The sequence below is a fragment of the Gorilla gorilla genome, chromosome 19, assembly GCF_029281585.2.
Source record: "Gorilla gorilla gorilla isolate KB3781 chromosome 19, NHGRI_mGorGor1-v2.1_pri, whole genome shotgun sequence".
Taxonomy (NCBI): domain Eukaryota; kingdom Metazoa; phylum Chordata; class Mammalia; order Primates; family Hominidae; genus Gorilla; species Gorilla gorilla.
Window position 1 is genome coordinate 47133886 of NC_073243.2, and position 22713 is coordinate 47156598.

Genomic DNA, 22713 nt, shown 5'->3' on the forward strand with positions numbered 1-22713 from the left:
AATTCTGCAGGGCACCACATGAATCTGTCTATCCCTGACGTTAACCTGATTCTATAATTCAAAGTAAAAAAGAAATTAAGTTTTCCAGTAACATGAGGCAAGGCATAACTGATGAGGGTCTTCTCCACCATAGAAGCTGGTACTAATGCTTAAATATTTGGGTACCTTCTCTGTAAAGTTTGTCATGATCACTGAGAGATACAAAGGCAAATGAGACATAAATCCTTCTCTAAAGGTTTATAGTATACAAAAAAGAACACAAAGAGCTTTCTCTGATCTCTTCCACCATTTCATCCTGTCAAAGACAAGACTTTGGCAACTATCCTCTGAAAAATTAATTAGAAATGATGATACTAGTTTTGTAGAATCTAATGCCTTAACTTGATCTATAAAGAAAAAAGTACCATTCCTCCCACATTCTAATAATTTGTCATGGCATTTGGCTCACACTACAAAAAGTGGAGCAGTGGACATATTGTCATTGTGCCATTGGATGAACATCAGCTCACCTATTCCAACCAAATAGAAATAGGCTTTGGATAAAACATTTCCATTACAATTTAAAGTACCCAGCAACATTTCTGCATTAATATCTATTTGTACTCAGCACACTTCCTTATCAGTCTAATTACTGTGACAGATAGTTTGCGAAGTGGCCACAATTATTCCCTTCCCTGTATCCATACCCATGTGTAATGCATCCTCCCAGCTGGACTGAATTTGTGACTAAGTTTGATCTATATAATGCAGCTGAAGTGATGTGGACCAACTCTAAGCCTGAGCTGCAAGAGACCTTTCATGCTTTCTATATTGGTTTGCTGGGGCTGCTATAACAAAATATCATAGACTGCGTAGCTTAAAAAACAGAAACATATGTCCTCATGTTTCTGAAGCCTGGGAGTCCAAGATCAAGTTGTCAGCAGGTTCAATTTGTTCTGAGGCTTCTCTCTTCTTGTCTTGCAGATGGCTGCCTTCCTGCTGTGTCCTCACATGGTCTTTTCTGTGTGTTTGCATGCCCCGGGTGTCTCTCTGTGTGCTCAGATTTCTTCTTCTTATACTCTGACACTAGTCAGATTGGACTAGGGCCCACCCTAATTCTCTCATTTTATCTTAATCACCCTTTTAAAGACCCTATGTCCAAATATAGTCACATGATAAGGAAGTTAGGGTTTCAACATATAAATTTTAGGGGGACACAAATCAGTCCACAACACATCCCTCATTCTCTCTCTCTCTCTTTTTTTTTTTTTTTTTTGCAAGGGAGTCTTGCTCTGTTGCCCAGGCTGGAGTGCAATGATGCAATCTCAGCTCACTGGAACCTCCACCTCTCAGGTTCAAGCAATTCTGCCTCAGCCCCCTGAGTAGCCATAACTACAGGTGCACACCACCATGCCCAGCTAATTTTTGTATTTTTAGTAGAGAGGGGGTTTTGCCATGTTGGTCAGGCTGGTCTCGAACTCCTGACCTCAGGTGATCTGCCTGCCTCAGCCTCTCAAAGTGCTGGGATTACAAGCATAAGCCACCGCACCCAGCCCCACATTCTCTTGATGCTCTTCTGTCACCATATGAAAAAGCCCAGGCTAACTTCCCAGATAGCCCATCAACTCCCAGAAGCAGAGCTGCCCAGATGACCTGCACCTCAGCATAGAAACATAGGAGACTCCAGTTGACACCAGAAGAACTATCCAGCTAAACCCAGCTTAACCTGCAGAGCTGCACAATTGTGAGATAAAGAAAATGTTTGTTGTTTTAAGCCATTAAGTTTAGAGGTGGTTTCTTACACAGCAAGAGAAAATTGAGACAATAACCAAATAATTAAAGTGGACTGAGAACTTACTAACCTTATTCATAGCCATATAGTCAGGGTTCTTTCGCTGTAATCAACAGAAACCACCTCTGGTTAACTTAACTAAATAGAAATTCATCGGAAAGATAGCATGCTTAGAAATAGACAGAAACATAAGTAGTTCTGAAGTCCAGGGAGCAAGAACGCTTCTATATTTTGTCAGAGTGCTATGCTGCCTGTGGAATTTTTTTAAGTACATTTAGAACACATGCCACTGATCTAAGATTCAACGTCCCAAGAGAAAGTTCATTCTCAGCCTAAGTCACATGTTGCAAGTCCTGGGGAGTGGGTTTCAGTTCCAAATGTCAATCAAATGCGTAAGATACAATAGGCTTACCTATCACTAAGTTTACTTAACCTTAAGAAAGGAGAAAAAACAGGGACAGCAGCATTCTACATCAGCAGCATGGAGGTCTTGGACACCACAGACACAGTATCCAATGTCCCAGTCACCATATGAGATGTAATTCAGTCTAGGGACAAGCACTGGTGTGAGTGTGGATCATGTAAGCGAAAGAAAACCACAGGGTCTAGAGCCCCTCAGCTTAAATACCTTACTATTATAATTACCTATCACTGGGGGACTGAAAGGGACAGGGATCCTAGCTTCCTTTTGTGTAGCTACAAAGCAAAAATTACAGTTTATATAATAAATTATCCTGACAACCAAGTACAGTATGAAAGAATATTTACAGATCAGTAATGTATTCATAGCAACCCCAGAAAGACCCTCATTTATTTGCAATGAATACATTTCTTAAGCCGGTGTTTTAAGGAAGTTGAAAATGGTCTATCTTACCTCAATTAATTATGATGCTAAGGACAGCTGCAATCTAGCTATTAACCTATTCCTTCCACAGCTCCCCTCCCCCAAACTTGGCTAAGAGAGGGTAGGGCAACTTTCTCTTATACACAGTTCTTCACTAAATGGAGGTGAGATAATTTCCCAGAAAGAATACGGAATGTTATCACCAACAGAAGCAGAAGAAATGGAAACAGGGAGAGCCAAAATTAACAAATGTTCACAAAAAAAAGGGACTACTTCAGGTCGTAGGTTTGAAAAAAAGAGTAACAGAATATACAAGAAGTAGTTTCTGTCCTTAAGGAGTTTAAAATATGTTCCAAAAAATAAAATGCATACATAAATAGGCACTCAGCTAAGCCTATGGGTTCTATCTCCAAGTGACAATGGAGTGGTAGAGAAATAAAGACTGTGGAGGATCAGTAAAAAAAATTACTGAGAGGAAAGGAAAAATTGTAGAGAGGAATTTTTCCTTTAGAGTCTAAGGATGGACTTCAGGGAGCAGTGGCTCTAAAATGTAGACAAAATTCTATGCGTGTGTGGATGCACAATATGTGACATTTTAATGTGGTTCCCTCCTTATGGACTGCCCCATTCATTTATGCAACCAGTATATTGGACACATCCCAAGTACAAGGCACTGTTCTAGGCTCTAGGTAGCACGAACAAAAGAGACCCAATTATCTGCCCTCAGAGAAATTCTTCCAGTGAGACAAAACTTGGTAGCACTATTACCACACATTGGTAGGTAAGATGAGCAATGAGTCCATAGAAGTAACCAGAAGAAAAAGATTCTGAATTCCTGGCTTTTGAGTTTTATTTTATTATTATTATTATTATTATACTTTAAGTTTTAGGATACATGTGCACAACGTGCAGGTTTGTATACATGTACCACGTTGGTGTGCTGCACCCATTAACTCGTCATTTAGCATTAGGTATATCTCCTAATGCTATCCCTCCCCACTCCCTCACCCCACAACAGTCCCCGGTGATATCTAATAGAAGGAGTAGGAGTATGCTTACATATATTTTTTCTTTTTTTTTTTTTCTTTTTTTTTGAGACGGAGTCTCAGTCTGTCGCCCAGGCTGGAGTGCAGTGGCGCATTCTCGGCTCACTGAAAGCTCCGCTTCCGGGTTCACGCCATCCTCCTTCCTCAGCCTCCTGAGTAGTTGGGACTACAGTCACCTGCCACCACGCCAGGCTAACTTTTTGTATTTTTAGTAGAGATGGTGTTTCACCGTGTTAACCAGCATGGTCTCCATCTCCTGACTTCGTGATCCGCCCGCCTCGGCCTCCCAAGTGCTGGGATTACAGGTGTGAGCCACAGCGCCCAGCTTATTTTTAAATATTTTTTTTAATTTATAAGAGCAGAATTGATGTTGTGGAGTGCTAGAAAAGTTGAGAGGTGTTATTTAATCTACAGACACAGCTGGGTGCTCAAGTGCATTTGCAGTCCTGACTTTCTGTGATAGGTTCTGAAGCCAGCAGGTCCCGCAAGTGGCTTACCATGGATTTAATGACAAGTATGACAGATGTGTAGCTGGAGTAGCTGAGTACCACTCCGTCCCTGCCACTCACTGGTGCTTATGTCTATGTTTAAAGCATTCACCTTTTTTCTGTGCAAAACAACATTATCCAGGTCTCGATTAATTCATAGTGTGAAGTTCCCTTTTTTAATTAATTTGTTATCTAGAAAACTTTCAAACCTGTAAAAAAGTTGAAAAAATTACAGAGAACACTTGCATATCCCTCCCCAAGAACCACCCACTGTTCATGTCCAACCTCACTCCTTCCAACCATCTCCCAACCTGCCTGCCTCCCTAGGCTCATGGACCTGAAAAACTGTGGCTCTTTCTGTTCCATTTCCTGGGACGTGGGGCAGGTGCAGGACTTCTGACACCTCTAACACCTCTCCCTAGCTCTCTTCTTCCAATTCCCTTTCTCCTTGACAGCTTGGAGACTTTGAGTGGAACAAGATAAATAGTTTGGTCATAAAGTATTGTCCTTCTGGAGATATAACAATAGGTATATGTATTTTCTTATTTTAGAAAGCGTAAATGAAAAATAATGAAAATGACTTACAATAGGGGATAGGTGGGGATGGAGAAGAAGGGATGGGGAAGTGAGTGAGACAGAAGAGTAGACATGGTAAATAGTTGGGGCTTTTAAAACATATTAACAATTTATGTGTTCAAAAATCTAAAATTAAATGAAAAGAGTGAAAAAAAGTCAAGCTCTAAAATTGTTTACTAACAGAAACGAACAATCTTAACTGCATATACAACTGATAACTATAGAGAAGATAATTGGAGCATATTTGAACACACATAGGTTTAGTAGGATATAATTTAAGATAATAAAAGAATTGCAAATAAATTTTACCATATTTAGTAGTTTTCTCTTGGTGTTGGTATTGTAATTCTAAAACTATTTTGTGTGTATTTTAAGATTTTATAATGAATTAATGGATTGATATTGTTGGTAACCAGCATTTTCACTGGGGGAAGGGAGTTACACATATGTTACATGAAGAATTTCATGGTATTAAATTTACTTTGAAGTAACTAAGGTAAATTTATAATTTTCAAATGTCTATATATATACATACACATATATATTTTTTCATGATTTTTAAATATCTGTATATGTATATATTGATCACTAGTTTCCAAAATGTAACTTGCCTTACTTATCTATAACTGAATTTAATCTCTATCTCAAGCCTGCATTCTGATACTAGAACCTAATCTAGCTACTACCAATAAACCATCTCAAATAAACACAGATATTTGAAAATAATATATATAAACTATTTAAAATATTATATTTTACATATACACATATGTTATACATATATATAATTTTTACATATAAAATATATAGATAGCAGGAAGGAATCCAGTAGTCAGGACAAAAGGACTCAGCAGCAAATGCAGCAGGGTCCTGTAACTGGAGCGAGAGGGGGGCGCATCTGTCTTGGTGAAGAAAGCAAGTACGGATGGGCACCAATGAGCAGAAGCCCCAACATGCCACTGTACATCTCAGCAGATACCAGCTCTGAGCAGATCAAGCACAAGCAGAACCCCAGACTTTAGAAGTAACCCCCAGAAGGAGAAAGAGGAGAGAAAATACCATGATTTGTTATTTTAAATCCTGAATCATAGAGAAGTCACTAAAGGATTTGTTATTTTAAATCCCAAATCTTAGAGAAGTCACTAAAGGGAGAGTTGTTTAGCAGTAGCTGGATAAGGTCCTACTATCAGCCAGAATGCAGGCTTGCAATAGAGATTAAATTCAGTTACAGGTAAATGGGAAAGTTACCTTTGCACGCCAGTTAGTGGTCCTTAAAGACATTATGCCAACGGGCTTTTTTCTGGGAGAAAGTCTATAATTTTAACTAGATTTTCAAAAGGCCTCTCAACAAAAACAGTTTAAGAACCATTATGTTTGTTTAACAGAGATGATGTAAGGGCAAGAAAAAGCTATACCAAGGAGCTCATTTCACTACAACAGCTGCATTTTACATTCTTTTTTTTTTTAAATATGTACTTTAAGTTCTGGGATACATGTGCAGAATGTGCAGATTTGTTACATAGGTAAACACATGCCATGGTGGCTTGCTGCACCCATCACCCATCATCTGCATTCTACGTGGTCACTGGGCCCTTAAGCTCTCCTCACCTTCCTAATGGATGTTTTCGTCCTTACTCACTAGAATTTCATTCACTCTCCTGTAACTGTCACATGAATTTCTTTTCTTTTTTCCATTCCCATCTATTTTCTCCTGGTGTCTTTCATGTTTTCAGTTGTATGATAAATGATATTTCTTCTATTCATCATTGTTAATATTCAACTTATGTTTATTTCAGTTAGCATGTTCCTTTTCTATTCGCAGTCAAGATAGGGTGGTTAAAATTTGAATTATATATTTTCTATGTATACATTTTCGCTAAAGTAGAGCTCTGTATTAACATATAAAGTATTTGTGCTCATTGTGAATGATTTTTAAGAGGGAAGTAATGTACCACAGGAAAAAGAGGGATTGGGTGGCATTCGATGATCCATTTTCTAATCCTCACTCTGCTAAGTGTTTAGCTGTGTGACCCTGCAGATCTCTGGCTGTTATTGCCTCCGGTGTAAAATCAGTTTGTTAGATTACCACAGGCGGCTATGAGGCAGGTTTCTGGGCCACGTTACTGAGAGAACAAATAGAGACAAATATAGTTTGATTATTTTTTGTACATGGCTCACCCTCTTGCTTTCACACAGATTCTTCTAATGTCTTTATATCATGGCCTTAACACGTAATACACATGTCATTGTGTATTTTAAAATGTGTTGAGTATATACAAAATTGGGAGAATGTGGACTACAAACAGTTATTCTTAATGCCCATTTAACTTTGCTTCTGGCCAGTCTAGCACTTGTCAATTTTCAAACAAAAAAGAAATATATAATAGATAACACTGCTGGCCCCTTTCCCCATTAAGAATTTTCAATCACATTGACAGTTAATATAGAATAATATGTCTGGCGATGAAGAAGAGGGAGTTTTGAACAATTTGTTTAAATATAATAGCTTTTACATTTTATGAACAATTTTTAAAATCTCTCAAATATGAAGCTCATTGAATTTGGAGATTTTGTGGCTGACTCCCATACCCCATCCCTTACATTCTCCTTGTGGAGTGGTGAAGAAACATTGATTATTCACAACATTTTAGGCTCAGAATTACATGATCAATTGTAAACTTTTCTGTTATCCCGTATCAGTAGGTTTTGAAATGTCCACAAACCATTTTCCTAATGAAATCTCACCTGAAACCCAACATACAAGGGAGAAAAAAGCTGAGCTGTCCTCTTTATACAAGAAAGGAATGGGCAACAATCCTGTCTCCTTGGTCTGTTCCATACCTACAGAGACCTCCACAATCCTTACATGCCACCAAAGTGGACATCACTGGTGTGGTGTTCTCAAAGATGTGGGGCCATGGATTTATGGCTACCACCAGTCAGTCCACACTTATTTATCCAATATATATTACTGAACGCCTACTATGTGTCAGGCACTATGTTAGATGCTGGAGATACAGCAGTGAATAAAGCAACCTAAAATCGTTGCTCTCTTGGGGTTCACCTTATACTAGTGAAGACACTCAATACATAAAAATAAATAATTATATACGTAAAATAGTGGTGAATTCTAAAGAGAAAACAATAAAGCAGAGAATTGAGTTTCACAAAAAGTGTTTTGCCAGGATAAGGGATGGAAATTTTAGACTGGATAGTGAAGGAAGACCTCTTGGAGAAGGTAATGTTTCCATAAAACTTCTGAAGTGAGGATGGGAGTGGATATCTAAAAGAAGGCCAGTCAAGATAGAAACAACAATAGTTCAAAGGCCCTGAGGCAAGAACATTCCTGGGTGAAGCACAGCAAACAGAACAGTGTAGCTGAGAAAGGGGAGAAGTGAGGGATGGGCTCCATCTCTCAATGGTGTTGGTTGGATCACATAAAATAGCTGATATTTGACAGTTTTTCACCTACCAGACAGCATTGCAATATGGCTCAACCTAAAACTTGCAAGGAATAACTTAGAATAATATGAGTGGATTATTTACAGTATGTGAGAGCAGGGACTAGGGACACTTGACAAACAATTCCTTCCCAACAGCTAGCCTACTCTTAAAATCTCTAGAACAGCTTCTCTGTCCACATTCAATCAAAACATGCGAAGTGGCCTCAAGAATGCAGAAGACATAGAGTTCTGGACTAAGTTGCCTGAGTTCTATCCTGATGCAGTCATACCATATAGATTCTGACCTACAGCTTATGCAGCTGTAGGTTGGCAATGATATGTACTTCCCCATCTCATCAAGTTTTGTGAAATAACTCAAGATAGTGGATTTATTCAGTCATATCTCTAGTGACATTTGATTAGAATTCTTCTCCCTCAACTGCCACCTAGCCCTACTAGAAGTTCATGAATAATGTCTTACCTTGGGATGCCATAACCAAACACTACAGACTGAGTGGCTTAAACAACAGATGTTTATTTTCTCATAATTCTGGAGACTGGAAGTCCAAGGTCAGGGTGCCAACATGGTGGGTTCTTGTGAGGATCCTCTTCCAGGAAGGCTGCAGAGGATCCTCTTCCAGGGAGGCTGAAGACAGCTGCCATCCCACTGTGTGCTCACTTGGCTTTTCCTTGGTGCATGTTCCTGGGGAGAAAGAGAACAAGCTCTCTGTTGTCTCTGCTTAGGAGGGCACTAATTCCAACAAAAAGACCCTGTAACTGAAAAGCAGGTTAGTTGCTCACCACTTGCAGAGTCCAATTAACAAGAGCGAGGTCTGGTCCAAAAATAAAGTGAATTTATTCAAAAGCTAGCTTGGGGAAAGGGGCACAAATCATCCTGCCTTTAAATGTGCCACTTCACTTCTGGAGCAGCAAGCGGGCACTTCTATGGGGTAGGGAAGGGAGTAAGCAAGGATGGGGGTCTTCCTGCTAGCTCGGTGCCTTATCTACCAGGCAGTTGAGTTGGCACCTTCCTGGGCAGAAGTAAGTTGTAAAAGTGGTCAAGTTGGCATGCATTTGACATGGCCTCCTGGCAGGTGTGAGTTCCAAGGAGATCACCCCCCACTCCCATTGGAGGGTGAAAGTTCACAGGCAGTCCCCTGGAGGTGAGAGTTCCATGGGGCATGCTTTGGTCTGCAAATCAAGTGTCAACTCTCCAGGAGCACATAGTTAAATCTTGGAGCACATAGTTAAATGAACTTGCCCTGTAGGGAATGTCTGATGAGGGGGAGGTGAAAGTTATATTTACATTTCTAAAGGGCTAAGTAGAAAGAAGGGGGTAGGGAGAAGAGAGGAAAAGAAGAAAAGAGAAAAGAAGAGAAAATAATTTAAAAAATTAAACTACCTCCTAGAAAAATGGGGATACTCGGTTACAACCCCACCCTTGTGACCTCATTTCTAAATCTAATTATCTCCCAAAGGCTCTATCTTCAAATTTCATCAATTTGGTGGATAGAGTTTCATCATGTGAATTTGGGGGGACACAATTCAGTCCATAACAAGCAAGATATATGCAAAGAAAACAAGGGAGGCAAAAGCTTATTTTTGGTTGTTATATGGATTTGTCTGAAGTTCCATCAAGAACCTCTAGCCCTGATAAACAAGACTGGATTATGTGATGGTCAAGAGACTCTTTTGGTGCCTCTAGCCCAAAGCCTGCACTAAAATCAACCAAAGAAGCCTCCTCAGCCCCTTTCCATAGCCCTCTCCAAGGAAGGTGTGCCACTCCATAGACATGAGAAGAGCAGAGAGCAAACTGAAGTTGATCCAGAGAAAGTCAACTCAAACAGAGACATCACGAGCATATCAGTTAGTTGGGGCTTACATCACATGCACGAGAACATACTCTGACTAGCATAGCCACAACAGGAAGCAAATGAAGTGCTTCACAGAATCCTAAGGAAAGGCAAGAACTAGAACAGCTCTGAGGGTCTGGTGAGCAGCATCCCAAAGAGGGTCTCTTTATGAGGCCTCTGGCCTCAAAATGGCTCAGCTCCAACAATTTTCTACCTTGGAATCACTCTTTCTGAATTTTAAAAAATCTATTTAATAACATTTCTCCATAAGTGGATCCATAGTCATTGAAACCGTGTATGTCTTAGTGATGAAGGAAAAGGAGTACAAGTCTTCTAAAATCAAACTCCCAGGAAGGACTCTGTTGGTCTTGCTTGAGTCCCTACCCATCATTGTAGAGAGGACTGCGGCATCTTCAGTGATTGTTTCATCCAGACCACACAGAAAGAACAGTAATCTATGGACAACTAGGATCTTATTGCAAAAGAAGAGGGCAGGCAAAAAATACTATGACATGTCAGGCAGAAACCCAAGTCTTGACCATTTTACTCAGTTCCTTGCCAAAAACTCTACCTTCTACATGTCCTTATTTATAATTTTGACACATCTGTGGAAAAAAAGTATGAAAGGGGAGCATTAAGGCTGATAATGCACCACATTTTGTTCTTTTTCCTGTAAGCCCCAGTGTTTGTGTAGGGGGGTGGGGGGATGGTCAATCAAAAAGCTATGCCTAATTTTTCTAAATCTTGACCCTGATACTGTGTATCTGCTCGAATCAATGAAATAAGATAGAACTCCTCTTGGTTTAAAAATGTGTTTTCGTATTGTCTTAGAAGCCTATCGAATGAGTCAGGACTAAACTTTAATTATATTTATCCAAAAGCCATACTGTACACAGTCTGAGACATGGCTCTATCCCATTTCCACATGTAAAAGGGTTAATTGATAAGGACCAGGCATGAAGATGATTCAGAAAATACAACCTCAATAATATAAATGTTCAAATTTTATATTTTCCAAAATGCCTGAAATTTTAATAATATGAAATTCTTCACATTATCAGTTTAATTTTTTTCTAAAGTAAACTTCTCCTCTATTGATCCACAGGAAATGAAAATCTTAAAATATGTATGAAAGCAAATATCTTCCCCCAGGTCCTTGTACTTCTTATTCTGCTCCATTCCATCCAGAAACATTTAGCCTATGTACCTAACTAAAAAACAGAATCTACCTTCAGCAGATAAAGGTAAAAACATCTGCCAGAAATGATATGCTCCTTCAGCTTTCCAAGAACTGTGACTTTTCTAACCCCAAATCTTCCATGACCCATTTCCTAAGTTCTAGAGAGTCAACAGAAAATATAAGTTTATCACAGCAGCAGCCCTACTCCTGTAAAGCTTAATAAACCCAAGCAAATGCCTACAACTAGGCTATATGTGGAGGCTAGAAAAATGTACAATTGAAGAATCAACTCACATGCAAAATCTTTCCTCAAACAAAAGCACATATTACAATGTACTTTCACATTGGTGTTAAAAGCCATAGGCCATGAGGAAGTAAATATAGTATTACCTATAGGCAGATGGTAGCACAAAAAAAAATAGAAAAAAAGAAAATGCACTATGATTTCAGTTTACCAGTGTGCAGCCTAGATTCTAACACATGCCAACTTCAAATTCAGTTGGGACTTCTTGGCCTCTATAATCACATTAGTCAATTCCTATTTTTTAGATATACACACACACACATATATACACACACATATTACATATTACTTACACATTACATATTGCATATAGAATATACATAATGCATATTATATGTGTATATTTATGTGTTTATATATTAATTATATTTGTATATACATATATACATATAATATACATACTGTATATGATAGTAATATATTAATACATGTATATTAAATACACACAAAATATACATAATATATGTGTATATATGTATATATAACATGTTTGTACATATACATACACACACATTACACATTACATATGTGTATTTATATATTACTATATGTATATATGTATATTATACATGCATTATATATGTATACACATATTACACATATGTTACATATATATTACATATTACATAATTTCCTATTGATTGTATTTCTCTGAAGAGCTCTGACTAATACACTTCCAGTACAGTACATCAGAATGCATAGAAGAAAGAGAAAGTTTACATCTTGTTTTCAGGATATCCTTTGAAGGTGCCCTGTATTTTGTTTGACCTTTCAGTCTCGGCAGCATGTTGAATGGTTAGATATGCTCAGAGAAACTTTTATAATGATTTCTATGTCCTTTCTCACCAGAGCACTGCCTCTAAAATCGTCAATGACTTTACAGAATTCAGAGCCTTTCAAAATTGAGGAGAGGCAATAGTGGCAATAATGCCGGCAATAGTGCCCGCTTGGGACGGAAACACTGCTGAGTTAATTTATATAAACCCAAATGGGCAGAATAAAGTCAAAAGACTCTAGTAATGAAGAAAAATATAATGTAGACTTGATTTTCTATTTTGGAGTGTATGCAGAGGGGGCAGGAAGGAGGGTTATTCATAACACTTTTGGCATTTCAAGGATTTGTTAAACATAATATAAAATGAAAAGGCAAAAATCAAATATTATTTGTTGAACTGTGGAATATGGATCTAAATTCAGACATCTGGAAGCAAAGTGAGTACAACTGATTCAGTGACAAAAGAAAGCTTTTGAATGTTAAAACCCAATATTTTGTTTAGGCCACTCTACTCATTTAAGTCACTCCAATTTTAAAGAGTTAAATGTCTTTAAGGGTATGGGAAAAACATTCAAGGCCTTCGCCTCCTTACCCCTTTCTATCTACTTTGCATAAATATTCACTGTAAACTTTAGAACTCAGGATAGAAGAGGTGCTAAAAATTGCTTATTAAATTGAATACTCTTCTACATTGCCAGGTCATAAATGTGGTTGTTAAAATGTTAATTGTGTTTGCCTCTAATTGCTAACAAGATGAGTGATTTTTTTTTTTACTGCTTCTTCATGCTTTTCTGTATATTCCAAAATTTTTTATATTGAGCATTACAAGGAAAAAGAGGTAAATACGTAACAAAAACTGCATACAACACAGTAAATTTTAGTTAAAGCTTTAAGATTCCTCTCGTATTATTCTGAATAATCTTTGGTTGTATTTTCAAAAGTAATGTCAAAAAAATAAATGTAGACTCAGGTAAAGAGACACTTAATTCAAAAGACTGCAACCTCTCATACCCATTAGGATGACTATTATCAAAATAAATAATTAAATAAATAACAAGAGTTGGCAAGGCTGTGACAAAATTGGAATGTTTCTGCACTATTGATAGGAATGTTAAGTGGTACAGCCACTATGCAAAACATAGTTTCTCAAAAAATTAAAAGTAAAATTATCATATAATCCAGCAATTCCACTTCTGGGTATATATCAAAAAGAATTGAAAGCTGAGTCTTAAAGAGATATTTACACATTTGTGTTTATAGTAGCATCATTCACAATAGCCGAAAGGTGAAAGCAACACAAGTGCCCATCATCTGATGAATGGATAAACAAAATCTGATATATTCATACAATGAAATATTATTTAGACTTTAAAAGGAAGCAAATTCTGGCACATGCTATAACATGATTGAACTTTGAGGACGTTATGCTAAGTGAAATAAGTCAGTCACAGAAAGACAAATACTGTATGATTCCATTTATATGAGATACATAGAGTAGTCAAAATCATAAAGACAGAAAGTAAAATGGCAGTCGCCAGGGGCTGGGATAGGGGAGGAAATGGGGAATTATTGTTTAATCGAGCTTCAGTTTTGCAAGATAAAAAAGTTCTGGATTGCAAGACAATGTAAATATAAATACTACTGAACTGCATACTTCAAAATTATTAAGATGGTAAATATTATGTTTATTTTACCACACTCAAAAATGAAATTTTTTTAAAAAAGGACTATTGCAATGGGGGAAGAAAACTACTGCAACAGGGAGAAAGCTCCAACTAAAGATTTGCAAAAGTCTCAAAGGTTAGGCAGAAAAGGGGGAATTTTCTTTTGTAGGGAGGAGTAAACAAAGCTAGAAAGAACTCAGCACAGGAGAATGGGATAGGCAGGCTTTGTGATCAGACAGTTGACAGAATCTTGCAATCCACAGGTTTTCAGAAGAGGTTATTCAGGAGGGGTTGGTCCACATTCCAAGGCTGGCTGCGGCTGAAGGTGGATCAAAGGTCAGGGACTGTAGGAAGAGAAGAAGCCAGATTAAATTTTGGTGAAGTCACTTTAGCTGGCATCTTATCCAGATTGGTCAGTGAAAACAAACAGATCAGCTAATCATTTATGAAGTAAAGAATGAGCATTTGGAGGGTGTATGTATGGCCTTGTTGCAGATAAACAAGGGGATTATGAGGAGTCTTATCCAAGTTACATGTTTGCAGTAAGATGTTTCCCAGAGCACAAATGAGTGCGTGGGAGGATTTCTTAATTGTTCCTGTTTTCTAGGAGCACAGGGCTCAGGTAAGGTCCAATGTGGTCAGTGACGTGGTGTAAAAAGACAGAAGCACAGCTAGAGTGGGGTCAGGCAGACCAATGCCAGAACTCCAAGACCTTCCTCAAATGCTAGTTCTGTGCCTCAGTTTACCCTTACCTAAAATCAGTTATATCTATCAAGTGAGTGAAGATGCTGGCATGACTCAAACAGAGGTCTATGAAAGTTCTTAAAAAGATGTCTGTGAAATGTCTTTAAAATAATAAAACACTATAATGGCATTAGGTATTATTATGAAATGTAAGCCTACTGCCTGATAGAAATGAGAGAGGGTTGAAAAAGCTTATCTTTTACATATTTAAGGGACAAAAAGTAGTATTGAAATTATAGGGAAATACCTGACAATGTATACTTGACAGCCAAATTGCATGCTAGAAAGTATAAATCCTACAAAAATCCAAGTTATATGAGGACAGAATAGAAAGCAAATGTTCCTGAGGAAAGAAGTACTTACTTGGGCCTAGATGAAAGGTGATATTTGCTTGAGTGGAGGCAAGCATGGAAAAAATATTGGTAATATCCACAGTTCACAGAATGGCTGGCTATCTGCTAGGGACCTATATTACTTTGCTAGTGCTGCTATACAAAATACCACAGACTGGGTGGCTTAAACAACAGAAATTTTTCTCACAGTTCTGTAAGCTGAAGCCCAAGACCCAGGTCCCAACAGTGTTGTTTACTGGTAAGGACTTTCTTTCCAGCTTGCAGATGGCTGCCTTCCTGCTGAGTCCTCACGTGGCCTCTCCTCTGTGCATGCATACTTCTGGTGTCTCTTTCTCTTCTTGTAAGAACACCAGTCCTGTTAAATTTGGGCCCCACCCTTATGACCTCATTTAACCTTAATTACCTCTTTAAAGACCCTATCTCCAAACACTGCTACATTGGGACTTAGGGCTTCAACATGAATTTGGCAGGGACACAACTCAGCTCATTACAGGATCCCTAGGAAATAAGGTTAATAAGTAGGGATGAAGCCAATATGGGAATGGCATAAAAATGAGGTTTCTGGGAAATGACGTTGGTATACTCACCACAACTGTCCATTTAAGACATCTCGACTTGGAATGCCCTATTCTACATAATCAGTTCATTAGGCCCATATGCCTATACCCCTTTAAGGAGTGAGTAAAGAGGGGAAAACAAATACAGTACCCTTGAAAAGTCAAGGTCCACTTCCCAAACAGTTTTGTCCTTTCCATTTGGGAAAGGCTGAAGGAATCTATCCATGTGGTAATTCTGAATGTGCTGCTGAAACTCTAGAGAAGATAGAAAGGGAAAGTTTTCTGCACTTTGAAATGCCTACCAGGGGAAGATGAATATATACCAAAGACAGCCATTTGACTTAGATGTAGCAACAATCTGCAGTTGAATTCATCGTTGTGCACCAGCCATTTACCATCTTGACTGGAGGAAAAACTAGCTGTTCAGAGAGGGGAAATAGCAGTCTTGCTATTATTCTGACTTGTTATTCTCACTCAGGAGAAAAAATGTTTTTCAAATATATTGATTATTCTGAGACTTGACTTTAGAAATATCCAAAAAAGGAACTTTAAAAATATAAAATGAAGAGCTTGCCTATAGTTTTCGGAAGGAAACAATAGTATGCTACAAAATGCCTCTCATGTCCCAGGAAAGATAGTAACTGCTTGTGTAAACATATGATTATTGATCTCTTTTTGGAATCCTTCATTCCCCAAGATTCTTGTACCCATTAAGACAGTGATTCTTTACCATGGGCAATTTGGACATCCAGGGATATTTGGCAAATATCTTGGACTTTTGGCTATGTCTGGGGACTGGGGTTGCTCTTGGCACGCAGTGGGTAGAGATTAGGGATAAAGCTGAACATCTCCCAATGCACAGAGCAACCCTCCACAACAAAGAATTGTCTAACCCAAAATGTCAACACTGCCAAGGTTGAGAAACCCTGGAATTTGAAAACAGAAAAAAAAATTTAGGGAAAAAAGGACTGACACAGAAAACCTGCCAGCTGGATAGTGCCTTTGCAGGGCAGCTGGTGAGCCTCTCACCACTTCCTGGTTCCCTTGGAAGGTCTAAGTAAGTAAAAGAATTGAGCAAGCCAGATAAAGTACAGTTTCATTATACAAAGTACAAAGCTCTGTAAAGCTGGTTTGGACAATGCTATGACGCACTGAGGCCAAATACGAGCTTCCTTGTCCTTTCCCCTCACTGGGAGGCAGCTGCCACACACAACAGGCCCGACCTAGCTTACTTTCTGGGGAGCTGGAACAGCCACCGGCCACACTTAAGTACTACTTCAATACTGCTAACTTGTGGGAAGTAGAGCTGTTTCCACTCTATGGAAATGCAGTATATGGGTGAAAAAGTATTGCCCCCAATCATTAAATTCCATAAACGTCAGAAGCCTTGTTTGCACAGGAATAGCATGGCAGTTGAATATGTTCAGTGGTGCAAGGAAGGTGTTTGTGGTTCTCCCAATTCAGAATACAACTGTTTCTTTAACTCTGTCTCCTACCATTCTCTCTCTCACTCAAACTCCTGCCACATTGGTCCACTTGCTATTCTTCCAACATGTCAAGCATGCTTCACGCACATCAGCACACACTTTGGCACTTAGATGTCCTCTGTTAAAATGTTCTTCACCCAGAAATCCCTTACTTCATTCAGGTCTCTGCTTAAAAGACCCTCACTGACCACCCACTGTAGCACCTCCCACCCCCACAATTCACTAGGCTTTTTCCCTTCCTTTTCTTCATGGCACTCCCCATCCCCTGCTGTTTCACCTACCTGTCTGCTTCTCATCTCTCTCCCTCCCCACACTAGAATAGAGGCTCCATCACAGGGTGGACCTTGTCTAATTTCAATGCCTAGACTATTATCTGAATATCATAGGCACTCATTAGAAGTTTGTTAAATAAATGTTTTAAATACCTTTTTATTTTCTTGCTGTCTCTATGTTTTCCTCCCATTAGTTTTTCCTAAACTCTGAAACCTGCTATTTTCTGATTTTATATTATCCGTATTTATTTCTTTGTCTAAATATTAAACCAGTTACTGTTACTAACCACTTTGTTAGCCCTTGGAGCTAATAAAAAGTTTGCTGATTTTGCAATAAACAAGTACTGAACAGCCTCTATAAGTCACAGTTTTGGGTGACATGGGTAACAACAAAACAAATGGAAGGGAGCATGGGCTTGCCCTGTGGAAGAAAAGCCAGAGAGAGCAAGCATTCATACCAACATTTTAATGGCAGGACCCATGAGATCTGTACCATGATCAAGAACAGTGTTGTGTGAGGTCCCAGAGAGGCCGATGATTCTGCCTCTGGAGATGATGAAAAGCTTCCTGGAAGAACTGATGTTTGAAAAAAAAAACAAAACAAAACTTAGAAAACAGGCAGAAACTGGGAGAAAAACAGCCCAGGTAGAATTATAAGAAAATCAATGGCAGATGTATTAGCCTGAAAGGGTCCGATGACAGGGTAGATAGGGGGATGAAATGGATTAACCAACCTCTCAGTGAATCAACTGTAATATGATAAGATGATAACTCCAAGCCTTCATGACAGTACAACTGTGCTAATAGTGATTGCAGTGATGTCATTAACAAAAATCACATTAACAATAGTAATTGCAGCAATGTCATTAACAAAGTCACCTTTAGGGTGAGAAATGATGAGTTTGATCTCTGTCATTTTATGTTTGAGATTCCAGAACAGGCCCCGTGGTGTGGTGGAATTTTGTTCCTGGCTGTGGAGCTTCGTGGCTTGGCTCTGGAGCCCTCCTAGAGATGCTGTAAGCCAAACAATACCATTTGTCACATTATTTCTCCTCATAAAGTAGCAGAGTGGATTATGTGGTTTACCAGTAGACTCCTGACCAATATGAAGGCCATCAAACAAAAGTCTTTCCACTTTATTTCTTATACACTTCAACTAATTTTATTAAGTTGGACCATATAACATGGCCATTTTACAGGTCAAAAATAGTTAAATACAGGCAATTTTATGTCAGTGCTGTTGTGATAAGCCCATGCTCTGGAATCAAAGAAACCTGGGTTTAATACTGGCTCAGAATTTATCAAGTATGTAATTTAAATCTCCAAACCCCAGTTTCCTACGCTATGAAATAGCAACAATAATATGAGTGTTTTATAGATGTTGTGAGGACTAAACGAAAGACACATGTGAAGCACTTGGCACAATGCCAGGCACTTCTCATCTTCCCTCCTATTACAGAGAATAGCATTTCCCTACCCATCTTTGAGGTTACTTTTGTCTTTCCATCCTTCTTTCATGATCATTATTTCCCTGGTATTCCCTCCCTCCCACACTGTCAACCACTTCTCCCCACTCTCTGCAATCACACTCAGGTCTTCAATATCAGTACAAAACTTGACTCCATTGGCCCCTCCTGCCACACTGCTGTTTTCTGAGTGTACAATTTATAATCTGCTTCTGCTTCCTCAAGGTCCACCCATCTATAATTCCTTGAAGTAGAATAACTGTCCCTGTAATTCTACTGAAATGGCCACTCAAATATTACCAAAGACTTCTAAATGAACAAATTTAGTGATCCTTTCTCAGTTGTAGCCCCTTTGGATTTCTTTGAATCATTTAAACTGGTTCCCACCTACTCTGTCATAAAATCCCTCCAAGGCGTTAAAACTTGAAATTATCTTCAATGGCTCTTCCATGCCTACATCAGGGCAATCACCAACTCACATTGCTCTTCCTTCCCAATGTCTCTCATATCTTAGTATCCATATTTCTACCACACTTTTTCCATTTAAATATGTGAATCAGACTTTACATATTTCTAAAATTTGTCATCAAGGGAAGAGCATATATAAGTAAATAATTTTTTTTTCAGTTTTCAATTAAATGAGCGGATAGAGAAGGGAAATTCCTAACTCAATGACAACAGGAATTGTTCAGACCAGCAGGGTTGGAGTTCTTGGAAACTAGTTATATTGAGGAAACTGTTGCATTTAATTAAAAGTAGGCAAAGCTAATCTATCTAATTCAGGATCCATGGCTGTGAATCTTTCTCTGGGCATTTGCCTAACCACCAGAAATTGCAGTGAGAGCATAAGGAAGGGGGGAAACTTTCAAGAAAAGGAGAAGTACAAAAAAGTCATGATTTACTGGCTTCCTCTGCTGAAGCCTTATCAGTGCCATGCACAAGGCCCCAATATCTCCATGGAGCACATACTGAAAAATAAGTCCATGGGGCCTTATACAAGACTGAGAGTGGCCATTACCTTTTCTCTTTAAACTTAAACTCACTAATGATCTCCTGTAAGTCTTACAATATAAGACACAGTTTGTCTGAAAACATGGTTTCCATGAAATCCTTAAACTAGATAGTCTTGTTATTAAATAAATTCCTTATCCTGAGTTTAAATTTGAACCTGTCTTTAAATGAAGCTGACATTATCACCAAAGGAGTCTATTTCTCTATTTGTAAGATAACACAGTTCTCAAGTGTTACTTATTTTCAATGTTTCCATTAAAAACAACTAGAAAAATTTCAGCTTTATTTTCCTTGAACAAACCTGATAAATGTTATTACTACAAGTTGGCTTAGGGACATCTGTTTTAAAATCTGTGGTATTTTAATTTGAAGATAATGTATTCAGACATGCTTTTGGTGACAATGGTTCTAATTAGGACGTCTTTTATCTTCCACCAGGGACTATTGTGGGGTGGGAGGAGCGGGGAGGGATAGCATTAGGAGATATACCTAATGCTAAATGGAGAGTTAATGGGTGCAGCACACCAACATGGCACATGTATACATATGTAACAACCCTGCACGTTGTGCACATGTACCCTAAAACTCAAAGTATAATAATAATAATTTAAAAAAAGAAAACATATATAAATGATCTCTCTTCGTTCTATGGTCTTTCCATTTTTCCTAATATAGCAGCAAAAAATATTTTCTTCAATCTGCAAGATGGAAAGTTTTGTGAAGTCCTATACTTTCCTTCTTCCACATAAAGTAGAATGTTTCATTCTCTTGAAAGAAAATGAAATAAGAGCCAAGAGAACATGAGGGTAAAATCACCTTGTCAGGAATGACTGAAGGCTACAGAGAAAATGAAGAAAGAAAAACAGAAATAAACATTCAAATGAAAATAAATGGATCAAGCAAGACTGCAAAGAGAAGCAAATATGTCTCTAAGGACAACAGCAAGGGAGCAATTGTTTAGAAAGTACACAAAACCCTCTGCTCAGCTGTTCTTACTTCAGCACACTTCTCACCATGTTCTTGGTAACTTACAGACTTCTTTTACTTATTTCATTAACATACACTTTTCCTTATCACTAGAGCCCCATTCTATCTTCCCTAGAAGACAAGTAAAATTGATAAATATTTGAGATGTCCCACCCAGGGTGGGAAAGGGGTGGAAGCTGGGAGGAGGCCTGAGGAGTACACTAAGCCAGGAATAAGGAGGCCCATGTTTGGGTGTCAGGTGTCAGGCCTACTTCTTATTGTCTGTAGGATGCAAGTGTTTAGTTCTAAAAACTTAAGAGAAACAATACATGGTTATTATTCCCCACATGGCAATATCGAACAAATTAAGTGATAATAGCAAGTGATGGATGCTAAGACGATGTCAGCATGGTGAGTGGGGTTCAGAGGTCTGGGCATGAGTGTCCAAGAGATGTTAAACCAAACTCAAGACCCAGCATGTGATAAGTGTTCTCTAAATATTTGTTGAATGAGCAAATGAAGGAATGAATGAATCACTTGGTAGACAATGCCAGCCTAGCCAGTGGAATTCAGAAACAGAGGCTTGGCCAGGCATGGCGGCTCACACCTGTAATCCCAGCATTTTGAGAGGCTGAGGTGGGCAGATCACCTGAGGTCGGGAGTTCGAGACCAGCCTGGCCAACATGGTGAAACCTCGTCTCTACTAAAAATACAAAAATTAGTTGGGCATGGTGGCACATGCCTGTACTCCCAGCTACTCAGGAAGCTCAGGCAGGAGAATCACTTGAGGCCGGGAGGTGGAGGTTGCAGTGAGCCAAGGTCATGCCATTGCACTCCAGCCTAAGTGACAAAAGCAAAACTGTGTCTCAAAAAGAAAAAGAAAGAAAGAAAGAAAGAAAGAAAGAAAGAAAGAAAGAAAGAAAGAAAGAAAGAAAGAAAGAAAGAAAGAGAAAGGAAAGAAAGAAAGAAAGAAGGAAAGAAAGAAAGCAGGCAGGGAGGGAGGGAGGGAGGGAGGGAAGGTGGGAAGGCAGGAAGGCAGGCAGGCTTGAACTCTTTGTTATAAAATATTTTGAACAAAAGTCAGACCCTTCAACATGACAGCATCTCTTAGAAATATCTGTTAAATGAGGGAATTGACCCATCCAATTGAGGCAGTTACATAATTTGTGGGACTCAGTGCAAAATGAAAATGCAGAGCCTTTTGCTCAAAAAAGCAAGAGAAAAGGTGGACTTTTAAGGGTACTGTTAAGTACCTTTAAAGGATACTAAACTATAAAGTTTTCTATTTAGGGTACTAAAATAAAAAGTTTTTTCTTTTTCTACAGTCTCCCTCATTCTCAACTTGTTATGGTGGTTTTTATTTGCTACTTAATGTCATTCTAAGTAAGTAAAACTTAAAATTTTACATTTTCAGCATGACTTTTGCCACTCATCTTTATATTTGAGAATGCCAGTTTTAAATGCAAGTACAGGAGCATTTAACTAGTATGTAGAATCATCGTACATAATCATACAGACATATATATTTCACCCGCACTAGACCAGTGGAAACATTGCACAAAACCAACAATTTGTTCTTTTTTTTTCACTTCTTGATATGTGCCCATTCTACAAACCCTCTTTACCTTCAGCTTACTGATAAATAAGGAAAAACTGAAAAGAAAAGAAACTATGGTTTCCCTATCTTTCATTTTCCTTCTCACTTCGAAGGATGTGTTTGATTAAGACAGCAAAATAACATAAATAAGAAAATATATGATATGGTTCTTTGGTTGTTCATGTTTCTTAGGATAACACTGTCTTCTTTCTGCCTTCTAAGAAAGTTAGGGCTCAAATGGAAAGCATGGCTTCCTGGGGCTATCAGCATCCCCATTTATTCCTGTTATAGATGGAATATGCTTACTTTGTACTTT